The 19,261-nt window shown below is 43.1% G+C and overlaps 1 protein-coding gene across 4 annotated transcripts in view; it reads right to left on the bottom strand.

Moving 5' to 3' along the window:
- The window catches only part of HRH1 (histamine receptor H1), a 127,851-nt gene that overhangs the window by 5,820 nt on the left and 102,770 nt on the right, over positions 1-19,261 (bottom strand). Inside the window, exons 1-2 of one of the 4 annotated variants that reach the window (XM_011952299.1) lie at positions 4,469-4,538; positions 4,021-4,106 (exon numbers count right to left, since the gene is read on the bottom strand). The exons of the other annotated variants lie outside the window; for them this stretch is intronic. The gene's annotated coding sequence lies outside the window, so the exon portion shown is untranslated. Of the gene's footprint in view, positions 1-4,020; positions 4,107-4,468; positions 4,539-19,261 lie in introns of those variants that run through there. 4 annotated transcript variants of the gene reach the window in all.

Below are 19,261 nucleotides of genomic sequence, written 5' to 3'. Positions count from 1 at the left end.
TTTTTTTTTTTAAAGACAGTCTCACTCTGTCACCCAGGCTGGAGTGCAGTGGCACCATCTCAGCTCACTGCAATCTCTGCCTTCCAGGTTCAAGTGATTCTCATGCCTCAGCTTCCCGAGTAGCTGCAATTACAGGCACCCACCACTACACCCAGCAAATGTTTGTATTTTTAGTAGAGAAAGGGTTTCACCCTGTTGGTCAGGCTGATCTTGAACTCCTGACCTCAGATATCCGCCCACCTTGGCCTCCCACAGTGCTGGGATTACAGGCGTGAGCCACTGTGCCTGGCCAAGTTTTTAGATTTTCATATTCATCAAAAAGTGGTAAGTTTAAAGAAAACTGATAAACACTAATAAATAGTGTAAATTTATCTCAATAATTTAGCAAAAACAAATATTTTTACATTAAGACGAAGCCAGATAAGTTCTTGAGTAGAAGGCTAAATTAATTAATTAATGTATTTATTTATTTAGAGACGGAGTCTCGCTCTGTCACCCAGGCTGGAGTGCAATGGTGCGATCTCGGTTCACTGTAACCTCTGCCTCCCAGGTTCAAGCGATTCTCCTGCCTCAGCTTGCTGAGTAGCTGGGATTACACGCACCCGCCCCCACGCCCAGCTAAGTTTTGTATTTTTAGTAGAGGTGGGGTTTCACCATATCAGCCAGGATCGTCTTGATCTCCTGACCTCATGATCCTCCCGCCTCAGCCTCCCAAAGTGCTGGGATTACAGGCGTGAGCCACTGTGCCCAGCCTGTAGAAGGCTAAATTTATATAATTTTTAAAGATAAAAATCAAAACCCCACGATATTTGATCCTTGTGGAAGGGACCTTCTATATGTCTTTGGTGGAAAAACACCATTTTGGGCAGCACCGATTGTGCCCAAGCTCTGCCATTTATTTTCTCAGTGATCTCTTGGCCTCCATCTTCTCATGTGTCAAATGGGTGGGGTGGGGCGGGGGGTAGACAATCTCTAAAGACTTTTCCAGGTCTCTTTCTTATAGTGGTATTTTTTGATGTCCTCCAGCTCTGAGCTGCCAATCAGAGCAATCGTCTGATTGCTGATGGCGCCTCCTCTGACTTCTTCAACAGCATCACTGTCTCCTTGGGTGACCCAAAGTCCTGCTGTATGCTCCTGTCACTCTATGCTGTTGGCCTCAGGGGTCTCATCCTCTGACTTTCCTACTCCTCGGTCATCACCTCCTATGAGGACAACACTCAAACCCACAGCTCCAGCCTGTATTTTTCTCCATTCCCGTATCTTAATGCCTTGCAGCTTCACCTTCTGCCCTGATCGAGTCCAAACCCGGTGGAATTGTCCACAGCCACCTCTGGAAGGAAGAAAGTAGGCTGTGAAAGGAAAACAACTTGGGGCCCCAAAATCACTTAAGCTAAAGGGAAAAGTCAAACTGGGAACTGCTTTGGGCAAACCTGTCTCCCATTCTATTCAAAGTCATCCCTCTGCTCACTAAGATAAATGCATATCTTCTGATTGCCTCTTTTGGAGACGCTAATCAGAAACTCAAAAGAATGCAACCACGTCTCTTATCTACCTAAGTCCTAGAAGCCTCCTCCCAGCTTTAAGTTGACCTGCCTTTCCCAGATCGAACGAGTGTTCATCTTACATATATTAATTGTGCCTCATGTCTCCCTAGAATGTATAAAACCAAACTGTGCTCTGACCACCTTGGGCACATCGTCAGGACCTCCTGTTGCTGTGTCATGGGTTTGCATCCTCAACCTTGGCAAAATAAACTTTCTAAATTAACTGAGACTTGTCTCAGATTTTTCAGGGTTCATAAGGCTAAGGAAGTATTGTCTCAGGGATTTTTATTTTTTACTTTTTTGCTTGGAAGGAAGCAGGAAGTAGTTCCCCTAAATACTTCCCCAGCTTGGCATTCTCAAGGTGGCTCTCAGCTCCCTGGCCTCCAGAGGTGTCTCCTTTCTCTCTTTTCCTCATTGTCTGGCACATAGAGGGGAGAGAAACCATTTTTTATTTTATGTTATTTTTTACTTTTTAATTTTAATTTTAATTTGAGACAGAGTTTCGCTCTTGTTGCCCAAGCTGGAGTGCAATGGTGCAATCTCAGCTCACTGCAACCTCCTTTCAGAGATGATAAATTCCTCTTTAAAAAGCTTTAGTTCCCTGTTCTTTGTTTCTTAAGACCAATTCCTTGTACTTCCTTGTCTCCTAGCTACCTGTTCTGTAAACAGCCTTCCTGCCTTTGCCATGCTCAGACAAGTCCAGATATGCCTTCCCAGCTAGTAATGGACAGTCCCTCTTCCTTCCCACCTAATAGACCCTATTCAATTTTAAACCTTAGCCAATCAAGTTAGCTTAGATGGTGAGGTCCAACCCCAGCCAATGGGGAAAGGATACAGAAGTGCTAGGAACTGCCTTAGGGAGTAAAAACCCCAGCCCTACCCTGCTTTGTGTGCTTTTGCGACTGTGACTGGTGCAAGCTGCACCCTTTTGCAGAAGTAAATTTGTCTTGCTGAGGAATTTTCTGCCTACGTGCTGTTTATCTTTGAGGCACCAGGCACTTGTTTCTAAAAAATTTGGGAGTTCGTCTGGGATTCCCATTCTCCTCCTGGGAGGGGTCTCAGATCATCTCTCGTGAGGAGATGCAGCCTGCTGCTTTGTTGAGGTGGCCTCAAGGGTAAGGGATTGAGATCCACCTGGTGTGATGAATAAACCTGGATTCCAGCAATGCGGGAAGAAAAGGCCTACAGATACCCTGGCGACCAGGTAACTCTGTGCACAGACCAAGGTAAGAAAAACCTTGGGGGCAGTGAAGTATTTCCTTGGTGGTCGGGACATCCTGGAGGTTGAAAGTGAGGGAGTAAGATGCACAATTGAGTGCAGAGCACGTGCAGAGTCTGGATCTGATTCTGCAGTCACCTCATATGGCTTGAAGGCAGTTTGCCTGTTGTGGGGTTTATATCAACCTGCCTATGCTAAGAGGGACCTGAAAATTACCACAAGGGAAGCAGATGAAGGACGAAGCGAAAGCTGAAGAGTGTGAGAAATCTCTAGTAGGAGAAGTTGAGCCCCACAGACTGTAAGAGAGATTGAGCCCCAGGGATAAACACTTTGTCCAGGATGGGAAATACAGCAAGTAAGACAAAAGATAGGAAAAATCATGATCATGATAATATCCCCTCTGATAGTCCCCTAGGCCTAATGTTAGAATATTGGAAGGATAATGAAAGGTCCAAACACAAGAAAAAGCAGCAAATGATAAAATACTGCTGTTGTTTGGACTAAAGAACCTTCCTCTCCCCCAAGCAGCTGCCACCACAGACCCTTCCCCTAAACCTAAAAAAGGAGCTTAAACCACTCTTAGATGACCCTTATGGAGTGGCAGATCAAATCAATCAGTTTTAGGACCTCAGTTATATACTTTGGATGAGTTAATGTCTATCTTAGGCATCTTATTCTCAGGAGAAGAAAGGAGCATGATACGTAGGACCGCTATGACCATTTGGGAACGTGAACACCCTCCTGGTCAGAATGTTCCAGTGGCTGAACATAATTCCCAGCCCAGAATCCTCAATGGGATAACAACAATATAGCCCATCGAGGAAGTATGAGAGACCTTAGGGAGATGGTAATAAAAGGAATTTGAGAATCAGTGCCCAAAATCTTACCAAGGCCTTTAATATAAAACAGGGAAAAGATGAGGGACCGATAGAATTTTTAGAAAGGCTTAAAGAGCAAATGAGAAAAATATGCTGGCCTAGAATCAGAAGACCCCCCTTGGACAAGGAATGTTAAGGCTCCACTTTGTCACCAATAGCTGGCCAGATATTACTAAGAAATCACAGAACAAATGTTTCAAATGTGGAAAAATAGGTCACTTTAAAAGACAATGTCCCAAATGGGAAAAAGAAGAAAAAGTCATCCCACTTATGGCTTTTGAAGAAGACTAGGGAAGTCAGGGGCTCTATCTTTTTATCTTGAGTCCCACCAAGAGCCCTTGGTAAATTTAGAAGTGGGACCTAAACCTGAGCTTATTACCTTTTTAATCAAGTCAGAAGCAGCTCACTCCTCAGTTGGTTATCTTCCATCTAGTGTAACTTGTTCACAAGAAAAACTTTTTATCTCTGGGGTAAAAGGAGAAGGATTTAGAGCAAAAATCTTAAAGGAGACAAAAATGAAATATAAAAACTGATCAGCTAGTATCAAATTTCTGTTAATTCCAGAAGCAGGGACAAATCTATTAGGAAGCGATTTAATACTAAAATTAGGCTTAGGCCTCCAAATCAATTATGGAAAATTCCTCCCCTCCCTAATCTTGCTCACCACTGCAGATGAAGAACATATTTATCCCGAGGAATGGTCAACAAAAGATGGGATCAAGGAAAGTTACAGATTCCTCTGATTCATGTTAAATTTAAAACCCCTGGGGAAGTAGTAAAGAAAAAGAAATACCCTATTCCTTTAGAAGCCAGGGTAAATTCAAAACCTGTAATTGAACGTCTTCTCCATGATGGGCTTCTTAAACCCTGTATGTCTCCCTGTAACACTCCAAAACTGCCTTTAAAGAAGGCAGACGGGTCATACTGGTTAGTGCAAGACCTTAGAGCTATTAATCAGATAGTACAGTAATTGATTTAAATTATGCCTTCTGGGCTTGTCCATTAGCAGAGGGCAGCCAGGACCTATTTGCCTTTGAGTGGGAAGACCCTCACTCCAGTTGAAAACAGCAATACCGATGGACAGTCTTACCCCAGGGGTTTACAGAGTCTCCAAATTTATTTAGTCAAATATTAGAACAAGTCCTAGAGAAACTTTCCCTGCCCTCGTGCATATGCCTCCTCCAGTACATGGATGGTCTTCTAATTTCAGGAGATGATAGAAAAGAAGTAGCAGCCTTCTCAACTCATGTCTTAAATTTTCTGTGGGATGAAGGGTTAACAGTCTCAAAAAACAAACTCCAATTTGTAGAACCTGAAGTAAAATATTTAGGGCACTTAATTAGCAAAGGCAAATGGAAAATTGGGCTTGAACGGATTGAAGGAGGATTAGTCAGATACTGTCATCTATGGATAGACTCTTATGCCCTAGAAACAAAATTCTCATACAAAAAGCTCACACAAGAGGAGCCAGACCCCGTCATTTGGCAATTACCAGAAATCCAACAGGTGGAAAGGTTAAAACATCTATTAGTAACTGCCCCTGTCCTAGCTTTACCCTCCTTAAGCAGCCATTCCATCTTTTTGTCAACGTAAACAAGGGCGTAGCCTTAGGAGTACTTACCCAAAAGCACGGAGGCCACCAGCAACCTGTAGGCTTCCAGTCAAAATTCTCAACCCAGTAACCCACGGATGGCCCAAATGCATTCAATCTGTAGCGGCAACTGCTTTGCTAACAGAAGAAAGTGGAAAAATAACTTTTGGCGAAAACCCCATTGTGAGCACACCTCACCAGGTCAGAACTATCCCAAATCAGAAGGCAGAAAGGTTGCTTACTGACTCAAGAATTTTAAAATACAAGGTTATCTTGTTAGAAAAAGATGATTTAATCCTAACTACTGATGATTCACTTAACCCTGCTGCCTTCTTAACAGGAAATGCAAATGCAGAAAAAAACCCATGCCCCAGACCAGAAGAACTTGGGCATAGATGTTTAGATAAACTCCCTTTTGAACCGGAAGACACCTTTTTGTAGATGGTTCTTCTCAAGTAATAAAAGGGAAAAGGCATAACGGGTACTCAGGAGTAGACGGAGACACCCTACCTAATGACTGGTCTGAGCAAACGTGAGTTGTTTACACTAATTCAAGCCTTAAAATTTCTGCAAAACCAAGAGGGAACTATTTATACTGACTTCAAGTATGCCTCTGGAGTAGTCCACACCTTTGGGAAAATTTGGGCACAGCAAGGCCTTATTAACAGTAAAGGGGCCAAAACTTAGTCCACACAGACTTGATAATCCAAGTACTAGAGAACTTACAGCTAGCTGCAGAAGAGACAGCAGTTGTTCATGTTCCAGGTCACCAGAAGAATCTTTCCTTTGAGAGCCGAGGGAATAATCTAGCTGACCAAGTGGCCAAACAAGCTGCCTCTTCTCAAGCAGCACCCATTTTCCACCTAACCCCTTATCTTACCCCTCCAGCTACAGTCCCTATTTTCTCCCCCAGAGAGCAAGAAAAGTTCAAAGAAATAGGAGCCAAAGAAAGCCACGAGGGAAAATGGGTACAATCAGACAAGTAGGAAATGCTGTCTAAGCCCCTCATGCGAGAATACTGTCACAGCTACATCAAGGAACTCACTGGGGCCCCCAAGCTATGTGTGATGCAGTCCTCAGAGTTTACGGATGCATAGGAATTTATACCCTTGCCAGACAAGTTGCAGATAGTTGCATAGTGTGCAGAAAAACCAAAAAACCACCTAAAGAAAATAGGAATACCACATGCTGTGCATCCACCCTGATCAGGGAGAGTAGAAAGCCCTATTGCCCTGTTGAGAGTCCGAACTGCTCCCTGAAAAGATATAGGTCTACCCCACTATGAGATGCTTTTTGGATTGTCTTATCTACATTCTACTACTGATCTTCCTACATTTGAAACAAAAGATCAGTTTCTTAGAAACTATGTATTAGATCTATCTTCTATCCTTTGCTCCCTTAGGACTCAAGGCCTCCTAGCACAAACTCCAACCCTTGAATTCCTCTTTCCCCCAGCTACCCTTCATCTTATTATCAATGTTACTAAGTCTAACTCACCTCGAACTATCACTTTTGATGCTCGTCTTGTTATATACCCTGTGGAGATCTGCGGGTCAAAGACAACTCTACTTCAGAAAAGTATCTTTGTCCTTCCTGGTTCTCCTCAGACTGGAAATCCGTTAACTGGGATCAATCAGTCTGGGAAGATTTTAATGGAGATTCCGTTAATTGGGAATCTTGTCCTCCTAAAGCAGAGCATCAGCATCTCTGCCATAGTTGGTCCAATGTTCTATTGGCCACCAAAAACCAGGGATGGATGGCCCCAACGAGTAGTTGTATATTCCTGAAACCATACATTTGTTTCACTAAAGGGAGTACTCCTCCCAATTGCCAATATAACCAGTGTAATCCTGTACCAATTTCCATTGTTATCCCAACTTTTCAAGGTTCTTACCCTTCCTTGAGGCATTTTTATGGTATAGGAGCAGAAGTCTCAGGGACAGACCCTATAGAGTATTTCGAAATGTGCTTCATCGCTGCTCCACCTCCTTCATCCCCTTCTCCCTCTCCTCCTAAACCCTCTTCTAACCAAACCTTTTCTCGCTTCATACCCAATGATAAAACTAAAGTAGCCATTATAGAAGTTAAAGATTTAAAGCAAACTCTAGCTATTGAAACAGGATATCAAGATCCAAATGCCTGGCTGGAATGGATTAAATATTCCATCTGCAAGCTAAATAAAAGCGACTGTTAGGCTTCTGTGACAGGTAGGCCAGAAACCCAAATTTACCCTTCCCACTTGGATGGTCATCTGACCAATGAGGCATGACCTGTATGATCGCTGTCTTCCATAACCCCACAGCCTGGGGTAATGAGTCATGCAAGATACTTCCACTGCTGTTCCCTTAAGACCAATTTCCTCAAAAGCCCCCCGGGTCAGCCCCCGAGGGCCATCCAGCCTCCAGCCCCTGATGTTAACTTCACTTCTTGCCTTTCATGGCAGGCAAAGAAGTTAGCATTCCTTGGAGACTTAACAGGGTGCAGTGAAACCAAGCCTTTTCAAGAGCTTACCAATCAGTATGCCCTTGTTCATTCCTGGGCAGATGTGTGGTGGTATTGTGGAGGACTATTGCTGGGTACTCTGCCAAGTACCTGGAGCAGCACTTGTGCTCTAATTCAGTTGGCTATCCCTTTCACCTTGGCATTTCATTGACCAAGAAAGCTGAAGACAGAATATCATAAAAAGAGAGATGTCCCTCATGGATCCTTTGATCCTCATGCTATTATAGATGCTATCGGAGTACCACGAGGGGTACCAGATGAATTCAAAGCCCAAAATCAAACAGCTGCAGGATTCAAATTTATGTTGTTCTGGTGGTCAACTGTAAATAAGAATGTAGCTTGAATAAATTATATCTATTATAATCAACAACGCTTTGTTAATTTTACTAGAGTTGCAATTAAAGGAATAGCTGAACAATTAGGCCCTACCAGCCAAATGGCTTGCGAAAACAGAATAGCCCTTGACATGATATTAGCTGAAAAAGGCAGGGTTTGTGTCATGATTGGAGTCCAATGTTGTACTTTTATTCCTAATAACACCGCCCCAATGGAACAAAAACAAAAGCCTTACAAGGCCTTACTTCCTTATCAAATGAGTTAGCTAAAAATTCTGGAATAGATGACCCCTTTACAACCATCATAAAGAAATGGTTCAGGAAATGGAAAGGAATTATGACCTCAATATTCACCTCCCTTATAATCGTTATACATGTGCTCATTCTTGTAGGATGCTGTATCATACCCTATATTCGTGGTTTAGTGCAAAGACTTATAGAAACAGCACTCACAAAAACCTCCCTTAATTCACCCCCACCTTCTTCAGATAAACTCTCCCTTCTTGATGCCCAAGAAGAACAACAGAGCCTAGACATGCATAGGCATTTTGAAGAGGAAAAACTATAAAATCAAGAGGGGGAAATTGTCAGAGATAATAAATTCCTCTTCAAAAAGCTTTAGTTCCCTGTTCTTTGTTTCTTAAGACCAATTTCCTCGTACTTCCTTGTCTCCTAGCTACCTGTTCTGTAAACAACCTTCCCGCCTTTGCCATGCCCAGACAAGTCCAGATATGCCTTCCCACCTAGTAACAGACAGTCCCTCTTCTTTCCTGCCTAATAGACCCTATTCGATTTTAAACCTTAGCCAATCAAGTTAGCTTAGATTGTGAGGTCCAACCCCAGCCAACAGGGAAAGGACACAGCAGTGCTAGGAACTGAATCAGGGATAAAAACCCCTGCCCTACCCTGCTCAGTGTGCTCTTGCAATCGTCAGTGGCACAAGCTGCACCCTTCTGCAGAAGTAAATTTGCCTTGCTGAGGAATTTTCTGCCTACATGCTGTTTTTCTTTGCAGCACCAGGCACTTGTTTCTAACACTCTGCCTCCTGGGTTCAAGCAATTCTCCTGCCTCGGCCTCCCAAGTAGCTGGGATTACAGGCATGCACCACCACACCTGGCTAATTTCGTATTTTTAGTAGAGATGGGGTTTCACCATATTGGTTAGGCTGGTCTCAAACTCCTGACCTCAGTGATCCACCTGCCTCAGCCTCCCAAAGTACTAGGATTACAGGTGTAAACCACTGCACCTGTCCAAGAAAACATTTTTTTTAAATTATGTATACACTATTTATCACCTAACAATTGTATTTGACAGAAAATGATTCAAGCAATCCTCCCACCTCAGCCTCCTGAGTAGCTGGGAGGGACCACAGGCAGGCACCACCATGCCTGGGTAATTTTTTGTATTTTCTGTAGAGTGAAGGTCTCACTGTATTGCCCAGGCTGGTCTCAAACTCCTGGGTTCAAGCCATCTGCCCTCCTAAGCCTCCCAAAGTGCTGGGATTACAGATGTGTGAGTCACTGTGCCCAGCCATGATTTATTTTTATTAAAAAAAAAATCTGTATTTTTCTTTAAAGGAAGAAAAGTTATGACAGAATTGACATCACTGAACTAAAAATTACTGTAGCACTTTAAACATTTAGGGGTGAAATCTAACAATGTCTGCAACGTACTGTGAAATGAATAAAAAAATAGCTTGAATGGATAGTTCTGGTCAGTGAGATGACTAATGTAAGGTGCTTTTCCCTCCCTCAGGGACCTGCATTTTGAAAAATCTGGTCCCTGAGGTTTTCTTTGCATAAATTCCAAAGAAAAGTCAGATATTCTAGCCAAGAGTGTGGGAGATACTTGGGGACATGGATCCCATGTCACTGTATGCCACTCAGGAGACCCCGCTGGGTCTGAGGTGCCCTCTCTGAGGATAAAACCATGCCTATGGAAACAGTGCTGGACAGAGGGTGTGCTCTGGGCAGAGAGAATAAAAGCTAGAGGAGCCACGTGAGATGAGGGTTTGTCTGCAAGGAAGTTGGTCACCCATAGGTCCTCTCTAGCTCTGTGTCCTTAGAGTAGCAGCCTAAAGAGAGCTCTGGAGGCAGGAGCTGAGTCCTCACCCATGCTCTCTGCCCTGCTGCTCACTGGGCTGTGTGAGTGGCTGTGAATGTATATGTGCATGTGTGTGTGTGTGTGAATGTCTGTGACTGTGTGCGAGTCTGTGTGTGTGTGTGAATGTGTCAGTGTAAGTGTGAATGTGAGTGTATGTGTGTAGGTGTGTATGTGGTTTTTGAGTACATGAGTGTATGTGTATGAGTGTGAATGGATGTGTGTGTATACGTGAGCATGTGTAAGAGTGTGTGTGTGTGTGAGCGTGTGCACCTTGAGTAAACAGCTTGGGGTGTCAGTTTTTTCACCTTTAAAGTAGGGAGAATAGTAAGCCCTCCTGCCTGGGCCATTGGGAGGATCAATTGAGACAGCAGAGTGGGAAAGTGCTGCGATTAATTGGTGAAAAACAGAAATGGACCCTTCTTCTCTAAGAGTGTACAAGCAAACCATCATTTTTGAATTAGGGCGATGACTCCATTCTGAAACCATTAGATGGGGAGAGGCTTTTCCTAGAGTGATTACAATCTAATCCCATCAGGTCCATGTGCCAGCAAACAACCCAGTGTTCCTTGCACATCCTGTGCCACCAATGAGAAAGCTGAAACAGTAAGGAGCCAAGCCCCAGGGCTGGCGCTTCTCACACATCAGTTACTAAATGCCCACAGGCCCAAGAGGAATATCTGATGATCCCCAAGGTGGAGAGGAGGAAACGGTCAGCTCAAGCTCAGGAGGTGAAGCAGCTTACTCAAGGTCACACAGCTGGGAAGTGGTTGCTAAATTAAGATTTGAACCTAGGTCTATCTAACTCAGGGTTTCTTTATTTTTTTTTTAGAGGAAGTCTCATTCTGTCACCTAGACTGGAGTGCAGTGGCATGATCTTGGCTCACTGTAACCTCTGCCTCCTGGGTTCAAGTGATTCCCCTGCCTTGGCCTCTTGAGTGCCTGGGACTACAGGTGTGCACCACTATACCCGGCTAATTTTCATATTTTTAGTAGAGACGGGGTTTTGCTATGTTGGCCAGGCTGGTCTCAAACTCCAGGCCGCAAGTGATCTGCCTGCCTCCATCTCCCAAAGTGCTGGGATTACAGGCATGAGCCACCGCACCTGGCCCTAACTCAGGGTTTCTTAACCTTGGTCCTCCCATTGACATTTGGGCTGCATGACTCTTCATTGTGGGGAGCTGTCCTGTGCACTGGGTGACGACATTTATTTAGCATTATCCCTAGCCTCCACTCACTTGATGCCAGTAGCTGCGAGTCCCCAGTCATGACAACCCAAAATGTTACCAGACACTGCCAGGTATCCCCTGGGGGTTAGAATCACTGATCTAACTGAAGAACATGCACCCTGAACTACTTCACTCCATTGCCAACCAAAGAGTGCAGCTTTCAGCTCAAAGTAAGGCAGAACTTTCTAAAAATAGATGTTATCCAACAATGCAACAAGTTACCTTGAGAAAGACAGTAAGCTCCCAACATGGGAAGCATGCAAGAGGAGGCAACCTGGATCTGATCCCAAATTAGAAATACTCCAAACTTTCTCAAGGTCAATGCAATTATTTACCTAAATAAAACTCAGCAACGTTGGTTTTAGATAAAGCACCTACTACAGTGTCTGGCATACATGAGGTGCTCAATAGCAGTGCTTATGTTTTCTTCCATTTCTTGGTGAGCACCACCATCCTGTACCCGGCCCCATTCAGGATTAGAGGACTCATCCTTGACCTTTCCTTGTTTTTCACTGTGGTGGAAGCTGCTAATAATAGTCTCCTCTCATGTCTAAGACTAGAACTCTGCTTCTCAGCTGAGTATACAACTGCCTGGAATAGAAACTACATTTCCCAGACTCCTTTGTAGCTGGGCGTGACCATGTGACTAAATTCCAATGGGATGTAAATGCAAATGTTGTTTGCAACTTCCAGAAAACAGCCTTAAAATAAAGGTGTGTACTTTTCTTTGGCCTTTCATTCTTTTAGCTGGCTGGAATGTGGATATGATGAGTAGTACTTAAGCAGCCATCTTGGGGACCATAAGGAAAAGTCATACAATTAAGAAAGTGAAGTGGCCATTGGGACAGACTTGAGGTCCCTGATGATCATGGGACTGCCATATCAGCTAGGACTGCCCACCTCTGGACCTCACGTCTATTTCATGGAAGCCATTGTTAGCTAGTGTTTTCTATCACATACAGCCAAATCAAATCCTAGTTGAAATACTATCCCTGACTTCAGGGAGTTGGTAAATTAGCATGCGAAGAAATACACAAGATAAACAGCATCAAAACAATTAAATTAAAAATCCTAGAATGCAGCTGGGACAAATATGGTGACTGAGGTAAGATCAAAGCAGGTAGCTGGAAGCAGAGGGAAGAACTGCCTCTCTCAAGGCAGCATGAGGATGTCAGAAACGACATCAGAGAAGAAGTGACAGGCAAGCTAGGCTCTGAAGGATGGGTGGAAGTTCGCCAGCAGGAAGAAAGAGGTATTTAAGGCTCAGTAGAAGAAAGAACCAAAGTACACAACTGAGTTTGAGGAATTGGGAGGAGTCACTGGAAGTTCCTGGAGCACAGAATGACGAGTCTGGAAGTACACGTTAGGACCAAGGTGTAAGTAAGCTCCTTTACACGTTGATGCCATTTCCCTGCCTACAACATTCTTTTGCCTTGAAACTCTTACTTCTTCCTTTCTCTTGGTATCCTCAACTTCTAACATGCCCTTCTTATATCAACTTTTTTGTGGGATTATCATTCTTCAGCTGATTCTCCTCCAACTAAATGCGGAGCAACTCCAGGCCATGGGGGATGTCCACTATTTCTGCCTCTGAAGTGCAATACCATGGGGACGTGCCTCTCGCTGACAGCAGGGACCCTGCATTTTCGCTTGCCGTCATTTCTCCTGAGCCTGGCACCAGTCTGGCACATGACAGGTGCTCAACAGAGGTTTACTGGATAAGCCCTAAAAAACGAAACCCGGGGTCGGACGCAGTGGCTCACACCTGTAATCCCAGCACTTTGGGAGGCCAAGGCAGGTGGATTGCCTGATGTCAGGAGTTCGAGACCAGCCTGGCCAACATGGCGAAATCCTGTCTCTACTAAAAATACAAAAATTAGCCAGGCATGGTGGCATGCACCTGTAGTCCCAGCTACTGGGGAGGCTGAGGTAGGACAATCGCTTGAATCCAGGAGGCAGAGGTTGCAGTGAGCCGAGATCATGCCACTGTACTTCAGCCTGGTGACAGAGCGAGACTCCACCTCAAAAAAAAAAAAACAAACAAACAGAGAGACCCAAACCAATACAAGAGCAGCAGAAGCCGGCGTAGATGTGCTAAGTGCAGAAAGTGTAGGCACAATTTTCAAAAGGAAGTTCCGACTTACAGAAGTTTGAAGTAGGATTTATCCCATTGACGAATACTGTTCCATACCTTTGGGTCCCACTTTTCTACTTTTCCCTGACCACTTTACAGTTAGAGATTCATCTCATGGTAATCTAACGCGTAAATAAAGATTTATGCACAAAGATGCTCACTGCAACGTTATTTACGACAAGAAATGAAGGGAAATGAGCTGGCATTTGGGAACTAAATATATCTTGAGATAGTGTATCTGGAGCTGGTTCCTTCCGGAGGGTTCTTGGTCCAGCTGACTTCAAGAATGGAGCCGCGGACCTTCGCGGTGAGTACTACTGCTTTTTATTTTTTTCTTTGGCGACTGACTTGCTCTGTCGCCCAGACTGGAGTGCAGTGTCGCAGTCTCCGCTACTGCCAGCTCCGCTTTCCATGTTCACGCCATTCTCCTGACTCAGCCTCCCTGAGTATCTGCGACTACAGGCACCTACAGGCACCCGTTACCATGGCCAGCTAATTTTTTGTATTTTTAGTAGAGACGGGTTTTCACCATGTTAGCCAGGATGGTTTTGATCTCCTGACCTGCCTGCCTCGGCCTCCCAAGTGCTGGGATTACAGGCATGAGCCACCGCGCCAGCCGCCAGCCAACTGTTACAGCTCTTAAAGATGGCATGGACCCAAAGAAGCAGCAGCAGCAGCAGCAACATTTATTGTTAAGAGCAAAAGAACTCTTCCACAGCTCAAAACTGGACCCAAGCAGATTCCCCTTGATGGGCTGGGGTGGCCCGCTTTTATTCCCTTATTTGTCCCCTCCCATGTTCCATTTTTGTCCTATCAGAGTGCCCTTTTTTCAGTCCTCCCTGCTATTGGCTACTTTTAGACTCCTGCCGATTGGTGCGTTTTAGAAAGCGCTGATTGGTGCATTTTACAATCTCCTTGGTAGCTACAGAGCAGAGCGTTGATTGGTGTATTTTACAATCCTCTGGTAAGACAGAAAAGTTCTCCAAGTCCCCACTCCACCCAGGAAGTACAGCTGGCTTCACCTCTCAGTAGCTACATAATAGAATATCATGGGGTCATTGATAATAATTACGGAGCACCAGCAATGAAATGGGAAAATGCTTATGATGAAATTACATTTATAGAAGATGTGGTTTGTTTGCACAGGACAAAGTTAATTCCGTTAACTAACAGGCTTCTATCCAGGGTGAATCTTTGTTACATCAACCATGGTTTTCTCTGGGTACTGGATGATATTTATTATATTTGGTATTTCTCAGGATTTCAACAATGAGATTGTCTTCATTTTATAATAGGGAAAATAAGAGCTAACTGCATTCATTTTGAAAAATACAAAATAAAATAGATTTCTTCAATAAAAAATAAAAATAAATGTTTTCCACATGCTTAGCACATCTTTTATTTTCTCTAGTACAAAGTGAGAGTTTGGGATTCCTTTCTTGATTCATTCTAAACTGCCTCACCTGCTACTCCCCGGTCCAAACTGCTCTATCCTCTTCCTCATTTGTGGGCTGGTTATTCTAGTCAAGTCAGTCAGAACATTAATTTCTTTGATCTAATTCTGAGAAAGAGGTGTCATGCATGAAGGTGCTCCAGTACTGCATAGTCTCATTAAGTCTGGCCAGGCCATAATTTCCATGAAACACCCAGGCTTATCAGTGCCACTGGTTGTGATGAATAGAGCAGACTGCAAATAGCAAAATGCCATTATGGGCCTAGTATTACAGGAACCTGACTGACTTAGAATCTAGAGGAGTTCTGGCTTAAGAGTCAGCCTCTGGGTAAGATGCAAGAGGCAGATGACCTTGTGGGCAGGCAGAGGCCCCAGTGGGTTTTCCAGGGGTGAAGGTACACATGCAAAGAGTCTACAGAGTCAGAGAAGAAAAGTTACTAAGAACAGAGGACTGTGTGGGGAGCAAGAGGGAGTGTTAGGGACCAAGGCAACCTGAAGAGCCTGTTCTCTACTTGAAGGGGCAGCTGCCACTCATGTGCCACCAACTGCTGCAGACTCAGATCTGCCTGTTTTTAAAAGGAAACACAAAATCTGGAGTTTTTACATGAAATATTTTAGTTTTTAAATGCTGTCAATTATTCAATTGAAATATTTCATTTGTCTTCTTGAACACTACACAGGGTAAAAAAAAAAACAAATTTTGCAAGCCCCCAGGTAGAAACCTCAAGCTGGTTCATAGGGCATGCAGAATGCTGAATATGAGATAATGACCCAGGAGTGGACACCTTTTGGGATATTTGCCCAGCTCAAGTCAAGCCTCCTCTCTGAGAACCGTCATCTCACCTAGGCTGGGCTCTGGCAGCCATAATTATACTATGTAACCCTGACACCTGGGCACACGTGATTGAACCAGAAGTTGTCCTCTGACCCAGAACAGACCAGTCAGCCCAGTCCTCTCTTCTGGAACTCTGGGATTGGAGTTGTGCCATCAAGACAATCTGTTGGTCTCATATATCTGATATATATCTGATGTATCAAGAAGACAAATGAAACAATTGAATAATTGACAACATTTAAAAACTAAAAGATTTCATGCAAAAACTCCAGATTTTAAAAGTGGGGGTAAGTGGGGGGTGGGGGGCTGCCACTGGGGGCAGGAGGGGGAGTGTTGCTCACCTCTGGGAATGCTAAAATAGAGGAGGGGATAGAAGAAGGCAGCAGACAAAATGCAATTAATTCATATGCTGGAACAACCGAGATCTACCAGCAGAAGGATGAATTTAGACCTTTCCCTCATATCTTACACAAAAATTAGCTCATAATTGATGATAGTCCTAAATGTAAAAGCTAAATTTTTGTGACCTTGAGTTAGGCAAAGATTGTCTTAGATACAGCACCAAAGGCATAAGGAATTTTTAAAAACTGCTAAATTGGACTTCATCAAGATGAAAAACTTTTGGGTTTCAAGAGGTACCACTAAGAAAATGAAAAGCTATGGAATGGAAGAAAATATTTATAGGTCATATATATGATATATCATATATCTGATATATCCAAAATATATAAAGAACTCTTCCAGCTCAATCACAAGAAGATAAATAACCCAATTTATAAATAGGCAAAGGATTTATATAGACATTTCAACAAACAAGATATAGGAATGGCTCAAAAGCACATGAAAGGATGTTCAACATCATTAGTCATTAGGGAAATGAAAAATCAAAACCACAGTGAGATACCACTTCATATATACTAGGATGACTATAATTTAAAAAGAAGGACAGTAACAAGTGGTGGTGAAGATGTGGAGAAATAAGAACTCTCAAACACTGCTGGTGGAAATGTAAAATGGTGTAGCTACTGTGAAAAGCAGTCTGACAGTTCTTCAAATGGTTAAACATGGTTACCATATGACTCAGTGATTGATTCCACACCTAGATTATACCCAAGAGAACTGATCATGTGACCACAGAAACACTTGTATGCAGATATTCATAGCATTATTCATAACAACCAAAAAGTGGAAAAAACCCAAATGTTCATCAACTGGTGAATGGATTTTGATTAAAATGTGGTCTCTTTGTCATTAGAAAGAAACACAGTACTATTCCAAGCTACAACATGGAGGAACTGGAAAAACATCATGGTAGGTGAATGAAGTCAGACACAAAAGGCAACATATTGAACGATTCAATTTATATGAAATGTCCAGAACAGGCAAATTTATAGAGACAGAAAATAGATTAGTGGTTGCCTGGAGCGGGGAACAGGAGGGGATCTTTTGGAAAAGACAGAAATGTTCTAAAATTGGATTCTGATGATGATTATACAATTCTGTAAATTTACTAACTGAATATACGATAACTGAATTATATGATTCACTTAGAATGGGTGAATTTTATGATAGGAAAATTACACCTCAATCAAGTTGTTTTAAAAATTTTTCAGTGGATTAAGAAAGAGGCTGCTTTGGGTTCCAGATCTGTCTGTTTTTAAAATCCATTTCACTGCACCAGTGTTGGGAAACAGGATCAGTTATAAGATTCTCAGTATCATTTAAATGAAAACAAACTAGTTGCTTAGCAGAAGAACTGCTTTAACCAGAACCGAGATTTAGATAAAATAGATCTCATGGTTTCTTGTAAAAGGGGCAGTGAGATGTTATGCGTAACTTCTAAATTAGTCATCGGAAGTGGAAGGAGAGGAATGACTGAGCTACATCAAACCCTTTCCTCCTACACGTCTGTGATCTTCCCTCATTTTATAATTTGGTTTAAGAGACTGAACTTGTTTGTTTGTATACTCCCCACAACCCCCAGCCCTGGTGTGAGAGGCTGGAATTTTTAAAGCTAAGTGCAGGAAAGGAAAGCTGAAGGATATTATCACTAAATGGAAAAAAAAAAAAAAAGGCAGCATTAAAAGCCCTGCTCAGTTATCTCTTACATTCCAACCTCAAAAAGCAAGAGAGAGGCTGGGCGCGGTGGCTCACACCTATAATCCCAGCACTTTGGGAGGCCAAGGCGGGCCGATCACAAGGTAAGCAGTTTGAAACCACCCTGGCTAATATGGTGAAACTCTGTCTCTACTAAAAATACAAAAAAAAAAAAAAATTAGCTGGGCATGGCGGCACACGCCTGTAATCCCAGCTACTCAGGAGGCTGAGGCAGGAGAATTGCTTAAACCTGAGAGGCAGAGGTTGCAGTGAGCTGAGATCATGCCACTGAACTCCAGCCTGGGCGACAGAGTGAGACTCTGTCTCAAAAAAAAAGAAGAAAAAGAAAAGTAATATTTTCATGATTGCATCAGGCTGGGAGATTTTCCATATTGCGTCATTTAATCCTCATCGTGCTGGTGACCTCACCAAAATAATTCTGCCCCCCATTTTAATGATGTGGAAGCAGAGGCTTCTGTAGCTTTTAGGGCTTGGTGCCTGCACTAAGAGATTCCAGAGTGACTGAAGAGCAAGTTTCACTTAAAGGCCCAAGTGGCACCCATCTGCTAAGACCTTCCAGTGAACTTCACATACTCCCCTACCCCATCCTCTTTTTCATTGTGAAGAGAATAAAATAAATAAACACTTTGAATAAAGATTCCAGGGAACTGAAAACATGGACATCCGTGCTAGCATGAGAAAGGGATATAGTGAATACATCATCCTCTTTTTCACAGTGAAAAGAGGAAAATAAACAAACGCTTTGAATAAAGATTCCAAGGAATTTGAAAATATGGATATCCGTGCTAACATGAGACAAGGACACAGTGATTACACTACCAAACCCAGCACACACACAAGTATCATTTCAGGACATGATGAATAATGTTTTCATTTTGCTTCGAATCCTTGGAGACTAAACTCTGAGCAATATACTTTCAAAGACCAAAGTTATTCAGGCTGTTCTCTTCTTGAGGAAGAAAAAAGTGATTGATGATATTGAACTAAATAAAAGAGCTGGCAGGAGAAAAAGAGAGCCAGATGCGGCATTTATAAGAGAGAGCTCCCAGGTGATTAGGAGTTCCTGTAACTTTCGTCTCTTTCAGTCAAGTGACCTGATGGACACCTGCCTGCAGCTGCCACCTCATCCCACACCTGGGGCTCTTTAGCACCACCTGCTGGTCAAGCCCTTTTGCTGGTTCTGGGGCCAGGCTATTTATACATACGGGTTATTTATATATAGAAGTTATTTATATATAGGGCATAGATGAGTGTGACTCGATCTGGTTCCTAGTTCTATTCTGATATTCACAGATGATTCATTTATTCATTCATCTGTTTATC

Source organism: Colobus angolensis, unplaced genomic scaffold (assembly GCF_000951035.1).
Source record: "Colobus angolensis palliatus isolate OR3802 unplaced genomic scaffold, Cang.pa_1.0 Scaffold34, whole genome shotgun sequence".
In the NCBI taxonomy this organism is placed as follows: Eukaryota; Metazoa; Chordata; class Mammalia; order Primates; family Cercopithecidae; genus Colobus; species Colobus angolensis.
The sequence above is the reverse complement of the archived record's forward strand: the minus strand, read 5'-3'. Positions and strand labels throughout refer to the sequence as shown.